The sequence below is a fragment of the Monomorium pharaonis genome, chromosome 11, assembly GCF_013373865.1.
Source record: "Monomorium pharaonis isolate MP-MQ-018 chromosome 11, ASM1337386v2, whole genome shotgun sequence".
NCBI classification, from domain to species: Eukaryota; Metazoa; Arthropoda; class Insecta; order Hymenoptera; family Formicidae; genus Monomorium; species Monomorium pharaonis.
In genome coordinates, this window is record NC_050477.1 from 1,932,425 (window position 1) to 1,953,552 (window position 21,128).

Sequence of the window (21,128 nt, forward strand, 5' to 3'; positions counted from 1 at the left end):
TCAATCGAAATAGATATCAGTATTTGTAATACAGAAATGGTATTTTTTTAAAATCTTACAAAAACATATTACGAGTCTGATATCGGTTATTTGCAATTAATATTCTATTTAAAACTTTTGTTTTTCTTTACGATCTATTTAAAAGCCAAACATAGAAGACAACAAACTCAATAAAATAATGTATTAGCTAATTATTTCAGTCTATCAGACATGAAAAACGGTATGTTACTTTAAAATATTTAAGTCTAATACAATTAATATATTAAAATAATTAGAATATAAGAATTAAGAAAAAAAGCTATAACTAGGCAAACCTAACTGTTTTGGAGCAAACATCTATTTCAAACTAGGTCCTATACGGGCTGTAACCGAGCAAATCTAACTGTGAGTCTGGGGGAAAAAGTTGTAAATTTAAACCAGGCGCAATTCAGGAAAGCCCAAGTTCAAATATCCTAAATAGGCCCTGAATAGGCCCTAAATAGGTTTCAGTCCGAAAAGCCTTTATTTTGGATGCCTAAGTAACGCCCGTATGGGGCCAATATTAAATAGGGCATGCCTAGATGAATTTCCACACGGGAAGACAGATTAATTCGTGTGTCGTGCTGATTTCGCGCATTTAAAATTATGTGCACAGTTTTAAACGCTAGAACTCTGTTTAAAAAAAAACAAAAAAGTACAGAAATATACTAGACCCGCCGTAAATTGTTGCCAGATATGTCAAAACTATCCAGCACGACAGTTTAATTCGTGTGTCGTGCTGATTTCGGCCATTTATTATTATGTGCACACGTTTAAACGATAGAACTCTGTTAAAAAAATATAGAAAAACACAGAACTATACGAGAACTGTCGAGAATTGTCGCCAGATATGTCAAAACTATCCAGCACGACAGTTTAATTCGTGTGTCGTGGTGATTTCAGCCATTTAAAATTATGTGCACACGTTTAAACGCCAGAACTCTGTTTAAAAATGATATTAGAGCACAGAAATGTACGACAACTATCGAGAATTGTCGCCAGAATTGTCAGAACGACCTAGCACGACATCTTTATTCGAATGTCGTGCTGATTTCGGGCATATAGAATTATGTGCACACGTTTAAACGCCAGAACTCTGTTTAAAAATGATAATAAAGCACAGAAATATACGACAACTATCGAGAATTGTCGCCAGAATTGTCATAACTACCCAGAACGACACGTTTATTCGAGTGTCATACTGATTTCGTGTACGAAGAATTATTTGCAAATGTTTAATCGCCAGAACTCTGTTTATGTTCAATATTATATACTAAAACAACCAAATTTCATATTAATATCTCTCTTTTTCTTTTTTCTTTTTTTTCTGAAATATTAGATTACAATTATTGTTTTATTGTTTATTTTAAGGTTTTATTGTTTATTTTAATAACTGAATTATTGAAAAAAATTCAAGTTTTTTTTTTTAATGGCTTATAATTTAAAAAATTATTTCTCGATATATTTATTAAGAAGAAATCTTATAAATAATTCTATTTCTTTAAAAATCTAATATGGAATTTAATATGGAATAAATAAACATCATTTTGTAAATTTCATTCTGTATGTCTAAAAATAGAGGCTGTTGCAACAAGTGCACTAGATCAATATTAAAAACTCTACGTCACTTTCCTTATGAGACTTTAAGCGAAAACTATATGTCACACATAGTCTTATTAAAATATTTTCTTCCTATTGTGATTACGCAATGTTATTGCCGCTATGTAACAAATTAATAACGCGCGTATATTGGCTTCGCAACTTTGGACGTTATAATTTATTATTGGCACTACGTAACAAAGGATCTCAGAGTTTTTTTCTTTTGGTGGTCAACTTGTTTTATTCAGTTTACTTTCGTCGAAGTCTTTCCCAAATTTCAAACAAATAAAAAAAAGAATGACGAAGTGTTTCTAAAGTGTGATTTATTCGTCGCTTGTAAAGTTTGGAAAATATTTTAAAATATATCTTCATAGAATATGTCCTTAACCTTATTTTTATTCAACGGGTTTAATAAAAATCATCAAAGTCGATATTAGATGTATTCAGAACATCCAATATAACGATGTTCATATTATTGATATATTTTTATTGATAAAAGAGTGCCTAAATAAACACAAAGAATACTCGCGTGTTTTTCTTCTCGATTATGATATATAGGATATGTTATACCAATTAAGTGATTAAACGAACTTACCTGTAAGTGAAGTTCTATCATAATTGTATGTAGCGCCTCTTCCGAAAGATATAACACGTAGTACTCTCCGCTCTATGCCGAGGTCGCCACAATTTTTATAGTTAGAAACCAAAAATTCTCCCCTCCTCCTAGGGGATTCCCGCCAGCGCTCGTGTCATTCTTTGAAAGTTCCGCCGTAGTCTAGTATGATATGTGGAATCCGAGATGCTATCGGATGTGGGTACAGGGTGGGACTTATCTTTCGGAAGAGGCGCTACATACAATTATGATAGAACTTCACTTACAGGTAAGTTCGTTTAATCACTTAATTGTATTTCGCGCCTCTTCCTCAAGATATAACACGTAGATGTTTAAAGGTGTGACTACGGCTATAATACTATAATTTTTATTTTTCTTTGAATGAATATAAAGGAAAAAACAACGCTTTAACGATCTAATTACTCTAATCGTTTTTGTAACTCAAATGTTGACAGTATAAAGTAATGACTCCGTTTTCCTTTATCTGTCTAATATCGCACGACCAAACATTCTTACGTCTTGAACTAAGGGTCTATCGTAAAATTTAGTAAACGTAGATGAGTTTTCGGTCCAACCTGCTGATTTCCTTATTACATCGATATTAATACCTTTGCGCTTCGCGGCAGAGGTAGAAGCGTGTCTTGTACTATGCGCTGAAAAAATATCTGTATCTATACCGCTTTCACGTAAAACATCTTTTACCCATCTACTAAGTGTTTGCGTCGATGCTTTTTTGAAAGGCTTTTTGAACGAAATAAATAGGACTGTTATGTTTTTTCTAAGATTTTCGGTCCTTTTAAGATAACATTGAAGAGTTTTTGCTGGACAAATGTTCGGATTTTTCTTAAAAAACGGTAAAATTAGTACAGGCTGACTTCTCCCGGGTTTAGAAGTTTTAATTCTCTCCGGAATTTTAATTTCTATTAAGCTAACTTTAACAATTATGTTTCTTATATCTATTAAAGATAAGGTCTGGATTCTATGACCTGTTACTAGTGCTAGCAATGTTATTAATTTTTTACTTAACAAATCTAGGGTTAAGTCCTCATTTCGTAAGTCTCCAAAATAATCAAGGACTATTCCTGGATCCCATGTGGATTCATATTTTGGTTCCGGGGGTCTTAACTTTGATATTCCTTTAAAGAATCTTTTAATAATTTCATTCTGTCCTACCTCCGGGTCTATAATCAGTGAAATGGCCGATCGCATGCTATTTAGAGAACCGTAAGACGCTCCCTTATCATATTCTTCGGTTAAGTATTTTACTACATCTACTATTTTTGCGTCATAAATGGGCAAATTTTTTTCCTTACAATATAACCACCATTTTTTTAATGCGTAATCATACTGTTTTAAGGAAGAGTCGCTTAAGGAAGCTATAGAAATCGTTATGGATTTCTCCGGAATGCCCTTTGCCATGAAAGCTCTCCTGATAATTTCCCGGCCACCAGGGTAAGAGATTTCCACAGAGGATGTGGCTTCCTGTCAGGTGAAAGTAAAGTTTTATTATTGAGTTTAATTATTAACGGTTCCGTTTTTAGCATTGAGGCGAACAAGGGGTACCATGGTTGTGTTGGCCAATCTGGCACTACAATTATCCCTCTTGCTCTTTCAGATTTTATCTTTTGTAAAACTTTAATAATTAACACAAATGGTGGAAATGCGTAAAAAAAAAATTTGTTCCAGCTTATAGTAAAAGCGTCGACTGCCATAGCATCCGGATCTCTTGTTCATGAGACATAATTTTTGCATTTCGCGTTAATTCTTGTTGCAAACAAGTCTATATCGGGATAACCAAATGTATTAGTAATTTTCCGAAAAACTGCATTTGATAACTCAAACTCCGTTTCGTTATTCAATCTTCTAGATTCTAAATCAGCTTCCACATTTTCTTTCGAAGAAATGTAGGATGCGAAGACAAATATTTCGCGTTCTTCACACCACTTCCATATAGCTTTTGCGAGATCACTAAGTTTTTTGAATCTAATACCGCCCATTCGATTTATATATGAAATCGCAGTGGTGTTATCAATTCTTAATAAGATACTGCAATTTTTAAGTTCTTTGGCAAAACATTTAAGTCCGAAGAAAGCTGATAAAAGTTCTAAATAGTTTATATGATGCAGCTTTTCGGCTTCATTCCAATGTCCATGTGTTTTAATATTCTCACATGAAATTCCCCAACCTGTCAGGGAAGCATCTGAAAAAATGACCAGATTAAATTTTTGAGTAGCAATATTTGAAACTCTATGTAAGACATTTGATTCCCACCACGAAAAATCTTCTTGTAATTCCTGATTTAATTGTATAACTGTATCATAATTGCCATCGGTCTTTAGCAGGGCTAAATATTCTTCCCTTTCAAAGTTTTTGATATGTGTCCAACTATATTTAATGGCTGGACAAGCTGATACTAATAACCCTATTAACTGTGCTAAATCTCTAATTTTACATTTTTTCATTATTTTGAATTCTCTAATTCGATCTCGAATCTTATATCTTTTTTCTGGTGGCAATTCTAATGTCATTTTTTGTGAATTTAATACAAAGCCAAGGAATTTACAGCTCTGAGAGGGAATCTTACAGCTTTTTTCCTCATTAATGATAAAACCTAACCTTTCTAACAGTTCCACAGATGTGTTTACGTTCTTTAAGCATTCTGCGTATGTGTTTCCTAATAGAAGTAAATCATCAAGATAAATTACCGATAAAATTCCCAAACTTCTTAGATAGCTTATCACCGGTTTCATGATTTTTGTGAACACATATGGAGCCGTATTAAGGCCAAACGGTAAGCAATTAAATTCATAAAGTTTGTCTTCAAATAAAAATCTCAAGTATTTTCTATAACCTTTGTCAATGGGGATCGTGTAATAAGCCTCTTTGAGATCTAATCTACACATATAACAGTTGTGACTTACTAATTTACTCGCTATCTTATAACCCTCCATTTTAAAGTGATCCGTGTCAATAAATTTATTTAATTTTTTCAAGTTAAGAATTAATCTACTTGAGCCATCCGGTTTTGGAATCAAAAAAATACTAGATAGGAATTGATTTTTTTGTGAATGGCTTTTACTTACTACTTCTTTTGAAATTAATTGCTCAATGTGTTCTCTAATTGTGTTTTTCTCTGTTAAGGACCACATGGGCTCTTTTGGATTTGTATTTTGAAATACTGAACGAGCAAAAGGAATTTTATATCCCTCTATCCACTCCAGAATTCTGGAATCGGTAGTTAAAGCTTTCCATTCTTCTAGGTAAAATTTTAATCTACCCGCCGGTCTACTTACGTCACTTAATTTTGTGATTTCTTCTGTTGTGCTGGAGTTTGTGATTTGGGACTGCTGCGATTTTCCTCGTTCTGACCTCCCCAATTTTTCTTGTTGGGATGGTTTCGATTGTAACTTTTGTTTCGATACCCGCCTGACGTCTTGGGTTTGAAGGGTTGACGTCGAGGCGGGGCCTTGAAGTTTTTTTGTTTTCTTAGTGTTTTTAGGGTTCGCCTTCAGATCCTTACTCGATCGTTCAATTGATTTTGCCGCCTTTAAACGATCGCCCAACTTCTGGCCAAAGAGCCATTCATCCGCCGTTGATGATTGTAAGACTTCCTTCTGAGAGCTATTAATGACAGCAAGGATTAGGCTCCTGCGAGTCAGGGTCTCATCTCTCTGCAGATCTGCTAATAATCGAGTAGCCTCGCTGATCTTCTTAATTAATTCAATTTGAGTGGGGGGTAATTTTGGATTTTCTCTCTCTGTTTTATTACTGTTAATGATATCCACTATGGCACTTCCCATTAGGGCAAGACAAGCTGTAATTTTTTTTTGCTTTTCTATTATGCGATCATCCCTTTTCGTGGTTGTTTCCATTACAGAAACTTTAATTTCGTCATTTAATTTGGGAGGATCTATCAATGTGCAATTTTTTGGTGGTGCGTGTTCCTTTATTAATTTTTCCTTTTCTTCTTTTGGAAGACCTTTTTTTAAAATGTCCTCCAATCGAACGGCGATGCTTTTTGGAATTGAAGGAGCTAGCACTCTATCTTCCGCTACTCGTTTGCCGATAGCTTCTAGAATTTCTATGTCCAGGTCTTTGATGACGACCTCGTTTCCCTGTGTGGAAACGTCAGCTTCCTGGTTATTTGGAGGAGCTGAATTTTCTCCGGCCTTAGGTGTCAGTTGACCTTCATTAAAGATGTTTGATTGCGTTGTAGCAACACCGTTGGGATCATGGTTTTGCATTACAACCGCTGAATTAACTTTCGTTGGGTTAACCATGATCTCGTTATTTGTCAAAGGCGAGTGTTGATAATCCTCCGAAAATTCTAACAGAGAATTTGGAGGAGTACATGAGGGGCTTCTCGATAAACTCCTCAAGTCTGCTTTTTTAGTTGATTCTTGTTGACCCCGGTTCTCTGCCTTTGACTCATTGTTTCCTGAAAAAACTTTATTTCTTAATCTACGATTAAGGACAGGAAATCACATTCACGCCGGAATCAGTAAAACTGACTGGTTTTGCGGTATACACTGAAGGCCTCGTTTTGCCTTTTCGTCTTTGAGCTCAAGCTCGCCAACAGGTTAGAGCCTGTGGCTCGTCAATAGGTTAGAGCCTATGACGTGACGACCGTGTACCCTATGTATATATATATATATATATATATATATATATACGCGTAAAATGTGTCTCAAGGATGTCATTTCATAAGCGATAGTTCGCTTGTCTGATGGGCTATTTACGCCAACAAGTTAGGTTATGTTGTACCTCTCATCTTGAGCTCAAGCTCACCACCAGGTTAGAGCCTGTGGTTCGTCGTAGGTTAGAGCCTATGACGCTACAGAGGTGTATCAAGCGATATGTGTTGATGAGAAAGAGGAAAAGATCCTCTTGATGTGATACTTACTTGTACCTTTCTGTATTATGTTTTTTAATTTCCTTAATTCCTTCGATAAACGCCTCATTTTTTTGTTTACTTTATTTTCCTTGGATTCATCGTCTGAACGTGAGCTCTTGTGCTTCCTTTTTCCCATTTTTTCCTTATTTTTTCCTTGAAAATGCACTGGCGATGTGACTATCTCGGCACAAAGATAAAGAATGACACGAGCGCTGGCGGGAATCCCCTAGGAGGAGGGGAGAATTTTTGGTTTCTAACTATAAAAATTGTGGCGACCTCGGCATAGAGCGGAGAGTACTACGTGTTATATCTTGAGGAAGAGGCGCGAAATACAATTAATTGGTTATCGGCCTACCGATAATTTGAATATTTATTGCAACTAGGACATGCGTTGCATATTACGCTTCAGATGCTCGATCTCTTGTTATCGTATAATATACTTTCTTTTTCGAAAAAATTTCGAAACAAGCTTTGTCCACGCTCGATTTTACATGATGCGTTGTTTTAACGTCTATTTTACACGCCGAAAGAAGATAACAATCGCAATATTATCAAGTCGATTTCCAATTCTAATATAAAATAGTGAAATATCGAGGAAAGTTGAAAAGATTAACAATCTAATTTTCATAAATAAATAACGTTGCATTCTACACGTATGCGGGTTAAAACACGATAAACATAATTCAGTGAAATATTAGATTCAAAATTGTTTCAGTTTGAAATTCACAGTTATTAAATCGTTGATTATTTCTGACAGAGCACGCGTTTAATTATTAAATTGTGATTTATCTTCTTGCTCTCAGATTTATCTCAGATGTATGCTTTTCTGTTCGAAATGAATGTCTGTAGTTCGCTGTTAGTTTCCGCTTTATTTTACGCTTTAGTTTCTAGATGCACACGAATTGCACGTGCCTTTACTTTATTGTTCATTTTTTAACGAGTTTTTCAATGCGTACTATCAGCGACAAATATTTGACTTACGCGCATTTCACCTTCACGTTTCCGTATAACGCAAACAGTGTCCGACGTCGATTCAAATTCACGTTCAGTTGGATTTTGCAAAGCAGCCCCGACGTTCTGCATTGTTTAAACCGATCTTTTGAGTGGATTCCATTCGCAACAAGGTCCGTACTCCGTGAGCCACGATCCACTTACGTCAAACAAAGTTTACCTCAATTTATTCGTTAACAGGGGAAGCTTTAATTAATTTCGAAGAAGTAACAAACAGAAAAGACAATCATAATAATTTATATACTATATATAATATTAACAAGTAATGTAATTTATTTTTACTTGATCTCACGTATTTCGGCTTTTCTAAAGAAGAGACGCGCGATAAGAAAACCATTATTGTTATCACGTAGATGATATTTCAACACTCGGGAAGCTTGGCGAAAAGCATTCCCTTATCGTATTCCATGCCAGGACTTTTACTTTCTAATAATCCTTTCCATCATGTCGGCTTGTACGTATGCAATTTAGATCCTGGAGAAAGCTTTGAGTATCCTTCCGTTCGATAACGCGGCCTTCTTCCTCACGTACCTCTGGCACCGTCGCAAGAAATTTATTTATTCGCGTATCTCCACGAACACACGAAGCTGTTAAAGCGAGCAAATCGGGGTTGCGGTTAACCGTCACGTTTCGAAAAAAAAAAAAATTGTTATATAAAAGGCGCAATATAAAAGAACGAAGCTCACATTTAGCGAAGAACATCAATAATTCATGAAACGATAGAGAAGATAGATTATAGAGCAAAAATAATGACCGATTTTTATTTTTCCATCTCGCTTGTTCTTGATCACAAAATAAGATCCTCCGACTTTAATCTCTATAGGAGAACTCCGTGGATAAATATAAACTTAATACTTCTTACTATATTGGGCAAGTAAGATTATAACTCTCAACGTTACGCCCACTCAATTTATGGAGGATAAAATACTGACAAGCGTTAATTTAATTCCGCACTTTTTATCCTGCTTATTATGTTCCTTGTAAAATCTCAGTAGAGAACGAACAAATATGTAGATACCGTCGCGTTATTTATCCGTAAAAAAAAAATATCACTGAAAAAATAATACTCCTGTACCAAGGATGTGAAATTATTTGCAACACGTTGTAATGAATTATGCAAAAGTGCATTCAAATTCACATATTCAAACTGAATAAGACCTATTTAATTGCACTAATGTTTGCATAAAAGCGTATCCCGGTATCATCATACAATCTTAATTGTTTTGTACTGGTTGTGCTTTCATTGCCATGCAAATTTGCATTGCGTTTGACAGCTGCGATATCACAATGTTAGTAAAATAAATGCAAGTGGCATAATTATCTTTTACATAACATTTAATTTCTTATGTATCGCGATCTTTTAATTCAGAGTCGGTTTTTTTTGTGTAAAGATGTCAAAAGAGGTTGCAAGCTTTAAATCTTTTAGCGAATTTATTTCAACGCGTTAGTGCATGCCGATACACATTAAAACACGTAAAACACGATGGAAAGATATGTGTTTAATATAAATATGTAAATGGATTGCAAAATCCTCGATATACCTTATTATACTAAAATTAATATATATTTTATTATTCAAGATATTTGCATTTCACTTTTATTTGAATTTCACAGAGAAAGCTCTATAGATGTCCAAATAAATTTGACGAGAGAGATAGAAATAGTGACAGATAGATAGAGGGAGGAAGGGATAGAAGGGAGTTACTTGGTGCTCTCATTGCATTTCGTCGGAAACGACGTATTTGCCGAGTCGCAAAGTCGGAATACGAGACTGCAACATATGGTTTGAAAGTATTCGAGTGTATGCATCACGTTGTCGGTTATCAATTTCAAAGTGAAATCTCTGTGAATTCATTCGCCAGTGAACACAACTTTTAGAGAAAATGCGAACATGTTAAACAAAAGAGGAAAAAAATCATAAAATATGTCATAACGAGAGAACGTGCGTTATAGAAATTAGATCGTGCGACAGAGACATTTAGGTGTTTCGTGAAGAAAGATTTCCGAATAATTTTACTTTAGGACCGTGTAAAACGCTGCCGTTGTCTTCACGCAAAAATGCGATAACATAACAACTTTAAAAATACGACAGTGCTGCGAAGTGAGTAAACACCTGCACGCGGTTCTTCCATTGAGAACTTCCGGCGTGGAAACTTCAATTTTCCGACTCTCTCTTGGCGGCTTCATGTCGAAGGGCGCAGCAATAATTTATCCGTGCAAAGTATTCTTCACTCGCGTGAAAAACATTTTACAATCTCATTCAACAATGTTGTGCGAAATATCGTGATACAGAAATCCCGTAAATAGGTCGCATATATGTATCGATATAACTGCACGCATTGTTCGAGATTAACATAGAAATTCTTATGAATAGACTGTTATGTAAAGGGAGTAATTTATATTTTTTATTGTGATTATTGTTGTGTCATTTTTGTTCGACAATAATGTGTTCTAGTTGTTTCATTTCCATATGCAGATTCTGTAGAATCATTAATATGTTCATGTTAATATAAAATAGTATATTTTAACTGTTATATTTAAATAGTTGAATTCTTACTTATATTAAAATTTAGACTCTCTAAAAATTGCTTCATGTAAATAGAATTGTTAAATGTTAAAATATTAAATCTAAATTTGCAAATTAAAATTTGATCTTCATTAAAAAATTTAAAATTAATTTAGCATAAAGGTATCATTCAAAATTTTTTTATTTTTTTAATTATTATTATTAAAGTTTTTTAGTTTTTTATCACGTATTTTCAGTTTTGCAAACTCGTTATATTTCATGCGTTTGAAATATCTCAAGATTATTATATTTTGCGCAATTAAAAATTCGTAATTGTTACTGTTTTACATTCGCAAAACAGTACAAAATAATAATAATTCTTCCATAATAAACACAAGCAATAATTATATTTTTAATAATGCTTTATTTCAGAAACACCTCACGCATCTCGAGATAAAGAGAGGAGTGTGTGACAGTGGTAAAATTTCGCATTATTACGTTTACAATATTTACAATTTTTGTAATAGTTGAAACAATATTACAAAGAATGACGTTACACAAATTTTAATAAAATTTTATATAAACAAGATATTATGAAAACATAAAAATTAATTTACCATGTTTATAAGTTATAAATAAAATTAAATAATGAAATTCATTGGCTATTGTTTTTCGTGTTATCTCGATTTAAGATATTCTTTCAATCGCTTTTCTTCTTTTATTTAAACACAATATCTGTCAGTTATGTCCAGACGAGAAATACCGTAATGTTCTAGATATTCTCCATCGGAAATTACGGGTCGGTGCCCCATTTCACGGAATATCGCTAATGCAATCCCAAACAGACACTGGAGAATACGAGTAAGCCCTTTCCGTCAAATTGAACATTCCTGGCAGCTGCCGGATGCTTTAACACCTCCCTCCCGACAATGATTGCATCTCGTTAACTTGGCTAGTTTCAATCAGATGCCGATAACAAAAAGAAGTGATGTGTAATCGGCAAATTTGCATACTTTCGTAGACACTGACAACTGTTACGAGACAGTTGAACTGCAGTGCTCGTCGAAATTAAAAAAACTTAAAAATGGATTTCACAATTAAATTATTAAAAAATGTTTTCCTGTCGATCTTTATACAACATCTTTTTTAACGTAAATCAAATTTAATAGAAAGATAAACAATTGTTTTGTCATTTAGAACTGTTTTTATTCAGATGGCCTTCTGCCTACTCTTAATTTTTATAATGAAAGTTTCACATTACTAATATTCTGAGTAATATTCTGCTTTTACATTAACGTAATATTAGCGATTATCCTGTCTGAAATTCTTGCTAAGAGTCTCTATTCTTCACTTTATCCTATTAATGGCAAATTTACGCAAAACAAACGAATAGACATCAAGTAGGGCAAGCAACGTTTAGCTTAATGAACTATCCATAATCGAAGCGTTAATGCTTCATTAATTTTGTGGAAAAGGTGAAATAATAGCACCATTTCCCAAATTTGATCGAAAATGTACGCCGAGAAAGAGAGAGAGAAAAAGAGAGAGAATGGAATATTTGCGTCGGATGACAAATTGACCGAAAAATTTTTATCGTTTTTTTTTGGCATCTTTGCAATTGTGTTTATTACCATGCTGTCCACGGAGATATTGCGTTGCGCGATATTGGTCCGCACGCTGTCATTCACATCAATTGTACAGGCCATCTGTTGTACAGCTTTTTCGACATGAAGTGATTTCATATCTTTAATTTTTATTGCAAGATGTATTTTGGTGTTTATAGATGATAAATTCATCATTTTTTAACAGAATAATTTTACTAAGTTAAAAATATCTTTAAAAAATTTAGTGAAATAAATTTATAGAAAATATTGTATGAAAATTCGGATAAAGGACTTTTTTCGTATATTGAAATATGAGCAGAACGATGGTCGGGGATTATTCCTCTCTATTGATTTGTCAGTCAGATTTGTGTTTAGCTTATAGGTTGAATCAAATATCAGAATTCATGTAAATTAAGCATATCTCCTTTAGTAAACTCTCACGTTGACAGCTAATCAATTGCTTTCATGCTCTTCACCGCTGTACCATACATTCATATCTACTATCGTGATTTTGCACGATATTAACAAATTTATATTCATAAATGCTTCGAAAATTTTGACCTAACAAATAGAAAACCTGCAAAGTGAAAACGCAAAATGACAATCTCGAGTGACATAATTTACACGACATATTAATGTTAAGTAAAAGTTAAACTTAAAAGTTTTTAATCTAAAATTGTCTTCTGATCCCAATCGACCACAGTTAAAACTGAATTTATTCTTTGATTTATTGTAGAATTTATTTCAATGAAATATATTCAGTTGAGATTCAATATACTTCCTCAGAATTTTCACATTTTAAAAAACTGCGCGGAAAATAAATAAATATTATATAAATTATTAAAAATCATATTATAACATTTGTACATCAATATTTATTTCTAAAATATTTATATAAGGTTTTCGAATTACATTTTTTATATCCTTTTTATAATGTTGGGCAAAAGATTAAAGATTAATTTATTAAAGCTAAATCCCCTATTTCTAAAGATCGAATTGACACTGGTATTACTCGCAATCTTGCTGTCAAACGATATTAATGTAATCTGAGATATAAAAGTCGTTTCCTCCATAAAGAAAAAAAGATAACAATGATTCGTGATTTAATGTCTCGTGCAAAAATAACAAATCAGAAGATCTATCATTATATATATTTTTACTTCACTCGCACAATCCAACGATTCTTTCTAAATAGAATTTCTTTTCTTTTTTCGTTGTATAATTTTTTATTTCTCATATCGCACACCGCCATTGTGACCCTTCGATCGATCACTTTCTCACCTCGTTTACTTTCTCTGCAAAGAATAAGAAAAAAGAAAAAAATAGAGAAAAGAGAAAAAAAATAGAAACAAGATAGAGAGAGATAAAGGGACACGAAATAACAGAAAGATAACGATTGATGCATGCGTGAAGTTATTATCAATTTGCTCTAAACTCTTTACTTCTAAACAATCAGCATTATAAATAATTTCACCAGCTGGTCATACGAAGTTCGTAATTGTTGAGTGCTTTTTGCACATGCTCCCATATGAACACGGGCAAATAATATATGTATATGGAGGAAAAGCGAAGTTTCGCTTGCAGAATGCACCATTCGCGTTTTCCAATAGTTAGTTGTTTGCGCAAAATTGCATGTCTATATTTTATACGAACTCTCTAATTTTGGTTATCGTTTCTCTTTTTGTCACTTTCTCTATTCTTTCTGCATTTTTCTTCATTCTGTTAGATTTAGTCCGTCTACTCTTCAAGAATTTAATATTTCATCATCAATTTTTAATACTTACTTATATCTACTTACTGTAAATTTCAAATGTTTTATTCAAGTAAAATTGATAATTTGTGTCATTGATATAGTAAAAATTTTATAATTTTAAATATGTATACAATATTTTATGTATAACAATATTTTCTATAAAGAATTGATTGTTGCCAAAACAAAATCAAGTTTGAAATTGTTAAAGGATTTATCAAAATTATTTATGAAAATTAAGTGCCATAAAAATCAATTTTTAAAAATAATTTTTGATTCAATAAACTTCTTATAATAAATTTACTTTATAGATTGTTATTTTTTTATTGCATTTTTATTCCCCTTTATATTTCTTTATTTCAGTCAAATTTTGCGACATATCCGAATGCAAATTAATAAAAATATTTTCTCGATGCCTCATGGAAATTACTATCTATTTGCATTGCAATTGGTGAGTTGCAAATTTATTCACAAATCGATAAACCAATATATAGAAAAGTTTTACGGCAAATTGACGGGAAAGTTAAAAGGATAAAGATTTGTAACGACAAAGAAAGTCACCCCACAAATTTAATTTGCGAAATGGAAAAGTCGCGAGTATTAAAGATGAAATATGAAACAAGCGACATTAAGGAAATCGACAAAAGCGATATTCGAAGATAATAAATTATGGTTATCCAATAATGCGTCTTTTCACCTTTGTGTTACGAATTTTTCGCCGATCTTCACTGTAACGCGTGACAACGAGCGCATTACATATATAACATACATTATAAGTAATATAAACATTACTTATGTATGTATATATATATATATATATATATATATATATATAAATATTATTTTATTTAGTTGTAAAATCATAGACGTACAAAGTGCTAGCCTCTCCCTTCTAACGTGTTAATTCAGTTATAAATTATCTGTTCAGTAATAACTTCTTATCACTTAATAATCGCGCCGAAATTCATACAGCTAATAAAAGAAATGGCATTCGGTTGCGTGGGAGGTCGAGGCGCGGTGCAATTAAAAAGGTTGCAGAAAAAATACATTGCACACGCGAAGTTCGACCCCCGTGTGTTCAGACCCTTTGCTGCGCTGTTGAATCCTCCGCCTCTCCCAGCCCCAGAGCAGCGACTGCTTCCGCTTGAGCCGCCCGTTCCCGCAGTGCCCCTGGACAATCCCCCGGACTCGTCGGCGACTCCTGAGAACCATCCGAAACGAAACTACAATAAACAATAATCATCGCGGTGCAACCATTGCCCCCGGGGACTTGCAGCCCCTCTATGATGACGTTAATCGTTTGAAAATAAACTGTGGTAATAACTACACACTCTATTCTTCACTCTTTTTTCCTCCTCCTCCTCCTCCCTCCTAGCAAGAGAATCGCCCACATTATGAGATACTAATCTTGCTTACCGCTCGACAAGGTAAACAGTAAAACATATTACCACGCGCCTAACCCCCGCCGGACGTAACATTTGCATTTCATTTTTTATGTTAGATGTTTGAAGGATTAAAAAAACGGCTCTTCTGGGCAAACACGTTTAATTATTTACGAGAAATTGTGTATTTTATTATATTAGTATCGTTCTTTCCACATATATTCATAGATATTCGCATCTTTAAATACAAACTTTTTAATGCGGCATTTATTATTTTAAAAATTATAAAAACTAATACATTCCTCTTTTATTAGTAAGAACATCGTCGTTTTACACTTTTCTTATAATTCCTATTGAATTAATCTTGAGACTTGCCAATTGTGTAAACTTTTCGATTAGTATAGTAACTTCACCGCATAATCGCGTACGTGACTTTAATCGGAAATTGTTAGTGTTTTACATCTGCGCCGGATGGTACTTCGAGCGAAATTTCGCCGGAGCAATCGAGTGAATTTACACAAGGGGCATCGTAAAATCAGCCGAAAACATTTACATAAACAGAGGATAATTTAAATCCCACTGCTATTCGATCTCTTTCAGAGATGTGTGCACCTGGGCGCGCTGCAATTATTTAATCTGTAACATTCCCTCTTCCCATTATTCTCAGCCGAGATCCAATCTGTTTTCGCTTGGAAAATCGAAGATAATCAGGTCGTGAGAACCGCCAGATAACAGAAGTACAAATTTTCGGGACAGCAGAAACGCATAATTGTTTATTGTAAATCGATAGATAAACAGGTAGATAACTTGTATCAATTTCTTATCAAGTTATAAGAGCTTCTGTTGTATTTATAAAAACCACAAAAACAACAAAGATGTATTACATAACAATTACATTTTTAATGTAAATCAAAAGCTTATTCTAATTACTCATACAGTTTTATATTTTAATGATATTTTATTTTCGTCCTCAAGCGGAGTCCCCAGAATATACAAGAAAACTGCAATAAAACAAATTTTAGAGATAATTTAATTAAATTTTTCCTTAAGGAAAAACTTTTTTCCTTAATTTTTCCTTTAATTATTTTCTTTAATTTTTTTCCCTATTTTTTCCCGCAGTTTAAATTACGTTGTCTTTTCATGGAAATCTCCACCCTGTAGTTGCATTTTTACGTATTATCCGTAGTATAGTTGCATTACACGCTATGTATTAAAATAATTGTGCGTCATCTATATAACTGCCATGGTAAAAATAATATTGACATTAAAATTTCAATATAGTTTCAATCTCACGAAAGCAAAGTAAATGAGAAAAAAGTTTTTTTCAGCGTCGGGGTAAAATGTGTCAATAGAAAACGTTTCAGTTTAAGAACATTTACTATTAAAACTGTACTAGAGTTTGCAAATTCCTTATACGTATTTAAATTGCTTTATTTCTTATTCTGAGTTAGCACAGCTAAGTTTGCTCGAGTTAGTGGTTACTTTTCAACTTCAGTTAAACCAGATGTTAATTAATATAGACACATCCAAAAATATTTAAAAATCAATAATAACGCTATAGTAAAAAGATCGAAATCATGGAAAGAGAATTTCTTGATTTCATAAATTAAACATGGTTTGAATTAAAATAAAATAATATTTCTTTTATGTTCCATAGGATAATTTACAGACTTTATAAAGAACTTATAAACTCTATTATCTGGTTCTGCTAAATTCCAACATTTCCATCAGTATTTCGTATGCAAATGATGTGTATCTTGTTAGCAAATTTACATTTTCTGTTCATCAATTTACGCAACATTTATTCGCCTCTAATTTAATATTGAAATATTTTAACTACAGTTTAAATTAATGTCAGAACAATCAATAAACTGAGTTAAGTGGAATTCATTAATCAAATTAACAAATGCTCAAGGAAAATCAATTTCTTTAAAAATAAATGAGTAATCGAATTAGTAATTATTAACTAAATGGAATAAAGCTACAAATAATTCATATTTTTTTCGCGATATTAAATATTGTTATTTAAAAATCAATGAGTAGAAATTTCAACGTTTCACGGAAGATTCTCGGTTAATTTTCCATGTGTCCGTAAGGAAAAGAACTGAAGCATGCGCGTGCGTTGAGCGTCTATGTGGTACTTGTCCAATAAGTGTCTCCTGTTCAGTAGATCACCCATTCTCGTCTCTGGTATTACAAGAGCCTTCTTTAGAAACACGATACTACGTATCGGTATCTAGATTCTTTCGGGAAATTGATTTTTCTTGATCCCAAACACCCTTATATCCTTCATACCGAACTGCGCGTCACGTATGTTTCCGCGATAAAATTTACCGACGAAATATCGTTACGTGTATAATCACGCAACGTATATCGTGTAACGTGCATATTTTACGATCGATAAACACCACGGAATTATACACCGACAATGAGTGTTATCACACTCCTATTTCCGGATTGAGCGTTTCTGGGTCAGTCACATCATGCCTAGATATTCACTCTTATGTTGATTAAAAATAAAATTCAGATAGGTATATCCATTATAAAAATATAATACTAGACAGTATTAAACTGGCCAGTAATTATTATTCATTTTAAATACTGAAAGTACTACGCAGTGCTTTTAATACTTAAAATAAGTATTATAAATTGGCCAATTTAATATTACTCAGTATTACATTTTTACAAGAAACTGTATCCTTAATAAAATATACAGCTCGATATTTGAATTTTAACAATGCTCTTGATCTACATGTGTTTCTGTCGTAAGTTTAGAATTCTCGGATTATTAGATACACGATTCCAAGAATTGAAAATATCCGTATAAAAGCTTGGAATACTCAGCTTTTCGTGTGTCCTCATAGTAGCATGGGATTCGCATGCAATATATTTACATCACTGCTTTCCTAAGAAAAGTATCCTCGTATCAATATCAGTTATCGAGGAAATATCCATCATCGATTCGCTCTTCTCTATTTTACCGATATGTCGATTTAAATTTTCATTGAATACGACGTGTTATTGACGCGATTTCAGCAAAAGCGGATTTAGTTGAGATTTGCAAATCCTGTTCGTTTCTCGTATTTCTATCTTCCCTCTTGGAAACACAATACGAATCGTACATATAAAGAACAATCCGCAAGAGAAATATGAAAAAATACAAAATACCATATATTTAACATTTTAAATATTAATAAAATTAAATAAAAACATACATTTTACTGATTTTTATATTTGCAATTGTACTATACTTTTAATTTTCAAATCGCAATATTATAAGTTACAAATTATTGCATTTAGTATGTGGTATAATAAACAATCTCCCTATCGAATCATTTTTATAATCTTTGTGAAAAACTTTATATTTCTGTCACAGAAGAACAAAGTTCATTATATTCCGACTTTTAATCGATTTTAATTTGAAATATATGTCTAACCAAGATACTCTTCGCAGGAAAGGAGAAAGGAAGAAAATACAAAAAGTTGTCAACAGCTGCGAAGGTTGAATATCTCAAGTCGTGCGGCGTCCCTGACAGATTTTTCTGACGGGAATCCGCGTGGTCAGCAGAACGTGGTAGTGACAGGTGAAGAACAGTCGCTCGCAGGATATTTTCCGAGTTCACCGCATTTCTTCCTCTTATCCAGTTAGAAAGAACTTTTCGATCTCATAACACACTATGAGAAACGACTTATATTTCGCGATTTATTTCGCAACTGCGTATCCCGGGAATGTTTTATAGTAATAGAGAATAGTGGGACAAATTAAATTCGCATCTCAAAGAGATCTCGTTCGGTATGAATAAAGTGGCATTGGTATGTTGTCTCCTCCGAACTTAACGTGAATCTGATTACCCCGTTGCGTGATAACCAGAGACGTTTGCGTTATTTATTTGCGCGAGTATAATACATAAATACTACTTTGTATTTTATGTATTTGATAATTATACTGCTGATGAAAAAAATGAGGAAAAAAAACAAATCGGTGAGTTCTTCAAAGGCACAAATAATTAAATCGCGGATTTTTCAAACAGTTTTATATTTTCATACAGTTTTTGATAGAAAATACTTTAAAGAGTGAATTAATTTCCTCTAATTAAATGTAATTATGTAAGTTCCTCATGCAGAAGCACTTCGAGAAATGTTCGCAATATCCGATTACGCGTTGGTTTTAAATTTTCGTGAAATACGACATCGGCAAAAGGAAGAAATACGAGAGTCGCAAAGTGGATTAAAAATACACTCAGCATACTTTAAAGATTACTTTTCAGCACTGATTGAATGAGTTTAAAATAGAGAGCCAAAATAATGTTCATGAAATATTATTAAGTAGAATGAAAGAAAACATGCATTATCATAAAGTTTATCAGATGTGATATCAACGTAATAAGAGAGGAGTAAAAGTCGAAAACACCGTGTTTTTTTCATCAGAGAAACACGTTGAAACCTCGAATCAATAGAATTGCAGCAAAAAAAAGCTGCGGTAAATATTTCAAGTACATCGTTCATAATTTGCTTGCCGTTTATTTTCTTTCGGATTTTTGTTGTTCATTTCCTTCATATTTTCTGCTAAAATAACATTAAACTTAAATTCTTATCAAAGTTTCGACGACCTACATTAAACTCGGTTAAACTTTATTTTACCTCGTTGATTTTCTTTAAAATTGTGTTATTACGTGCATCTTTTGCATTTTGCAGCAAAACATTAATTTGATATATGCTATCTAAAAAATTATATATGCTTCTATATTTAAATTTGTGCAACCTGTTCCAATTTTACTTTGTTTCTTGCTGAACAATTTTTGTGAAAAATATAAGATAATTGTAAAGTATTTTCTTCTAAAGGAAGTTTTTCATGGTAACAGACAACAAAGAAAAAAAGTGTGCTTGAGATAAAAGTAACTTGGAAAAAAAAATTTCCAAGAAGTTGAGACTGAGAAAAAGAGCATCAAGGAGATGTTTAATGTGTAATCAAAACTGCCTTGAAACGGCATTCTAATGATATATATTAATTTTTATCATAGTCTGTACATCGTTATGATTCAGCTTCAAAATTAAACATTCATAAGTTTAATTTCTTCAAGATTTTATTGAATTGAAAACTTGCTCCGTTTGCTTCAATCCACTTATTTTATCAAGTCTTAGGAAGTCAATTATTTGTATCCTCCACTTCTATGAATTCCCTAGAAGTTCCAAACTCTAACCCGATTTATCTTTCAATCGCACCTTCTCTCGCCACCGACACAAATTACGCAAGTTTCGCACAAATTCTCAGACGTGAGACACTTCGACAAGCGTATTGTCCGTTGTCTGACGTGGGTATTTCACTCAAACCTTTCTGTTGAATCGAGACTACAATCGAGTCTTGCGGGGATAAAGCAGTAAGGACCCGTAAACGAGGAGGAGTTCGTCCGCAGGGTATCACGAGCCACACGGATACCAGTAATCGTGTCCAGAATCACGGATGAGCGTGAAACCGAACCCGACCGGTGGGAAATGATTTATTTTCGATTCGGCCGCACAGCAAATCTCTCTCCGTTTCTATTTCCTGCGACGGCTATTATATAGGAGATTGCAATCGAATGAAGTAGAGATATTCGGACGCGTTTCGCACATTTCAAATGTGGTTATTATTTTAATCAAGTCGCGACCACGAGAGTTATTATACATGGCACATTTTGTACTGTAAGTTTTCTGATTAACCCTCAGAAGATGTTCCTTCGGAAGACTTTTACCGAGTCATTTTTGTTATTT

General features: G+C 33.2%; 1 protein-coding gene and 1 long non-coding RNA gene across 4 annotated transcripts in view; both read right to left on the reverse strand.

Moving 5' to 3' along the window:
- The window catches only part of LOC105837843 (trissin receptor), a 75,666-nt gene that overhangs the window by 12,583 nt on the left and 41,955 nt on the right, over positions 1-21,128 (reverse strand). The window lies entirely within an intron of this gene.
- On the reverse strand, positions 1,449-18,281 carry LOC118647831. The gene is made up of 3 exons (XR_004964966.1): positions 18,272-18,281; positions 8,418-8,422; positions 1,449-2,282 (listed from the first exon to the last, which is right to left on the reverse strand). It is a non-coding gene; the product is annotated as an uncharacterized LOC118647831 (long non-coding RNA).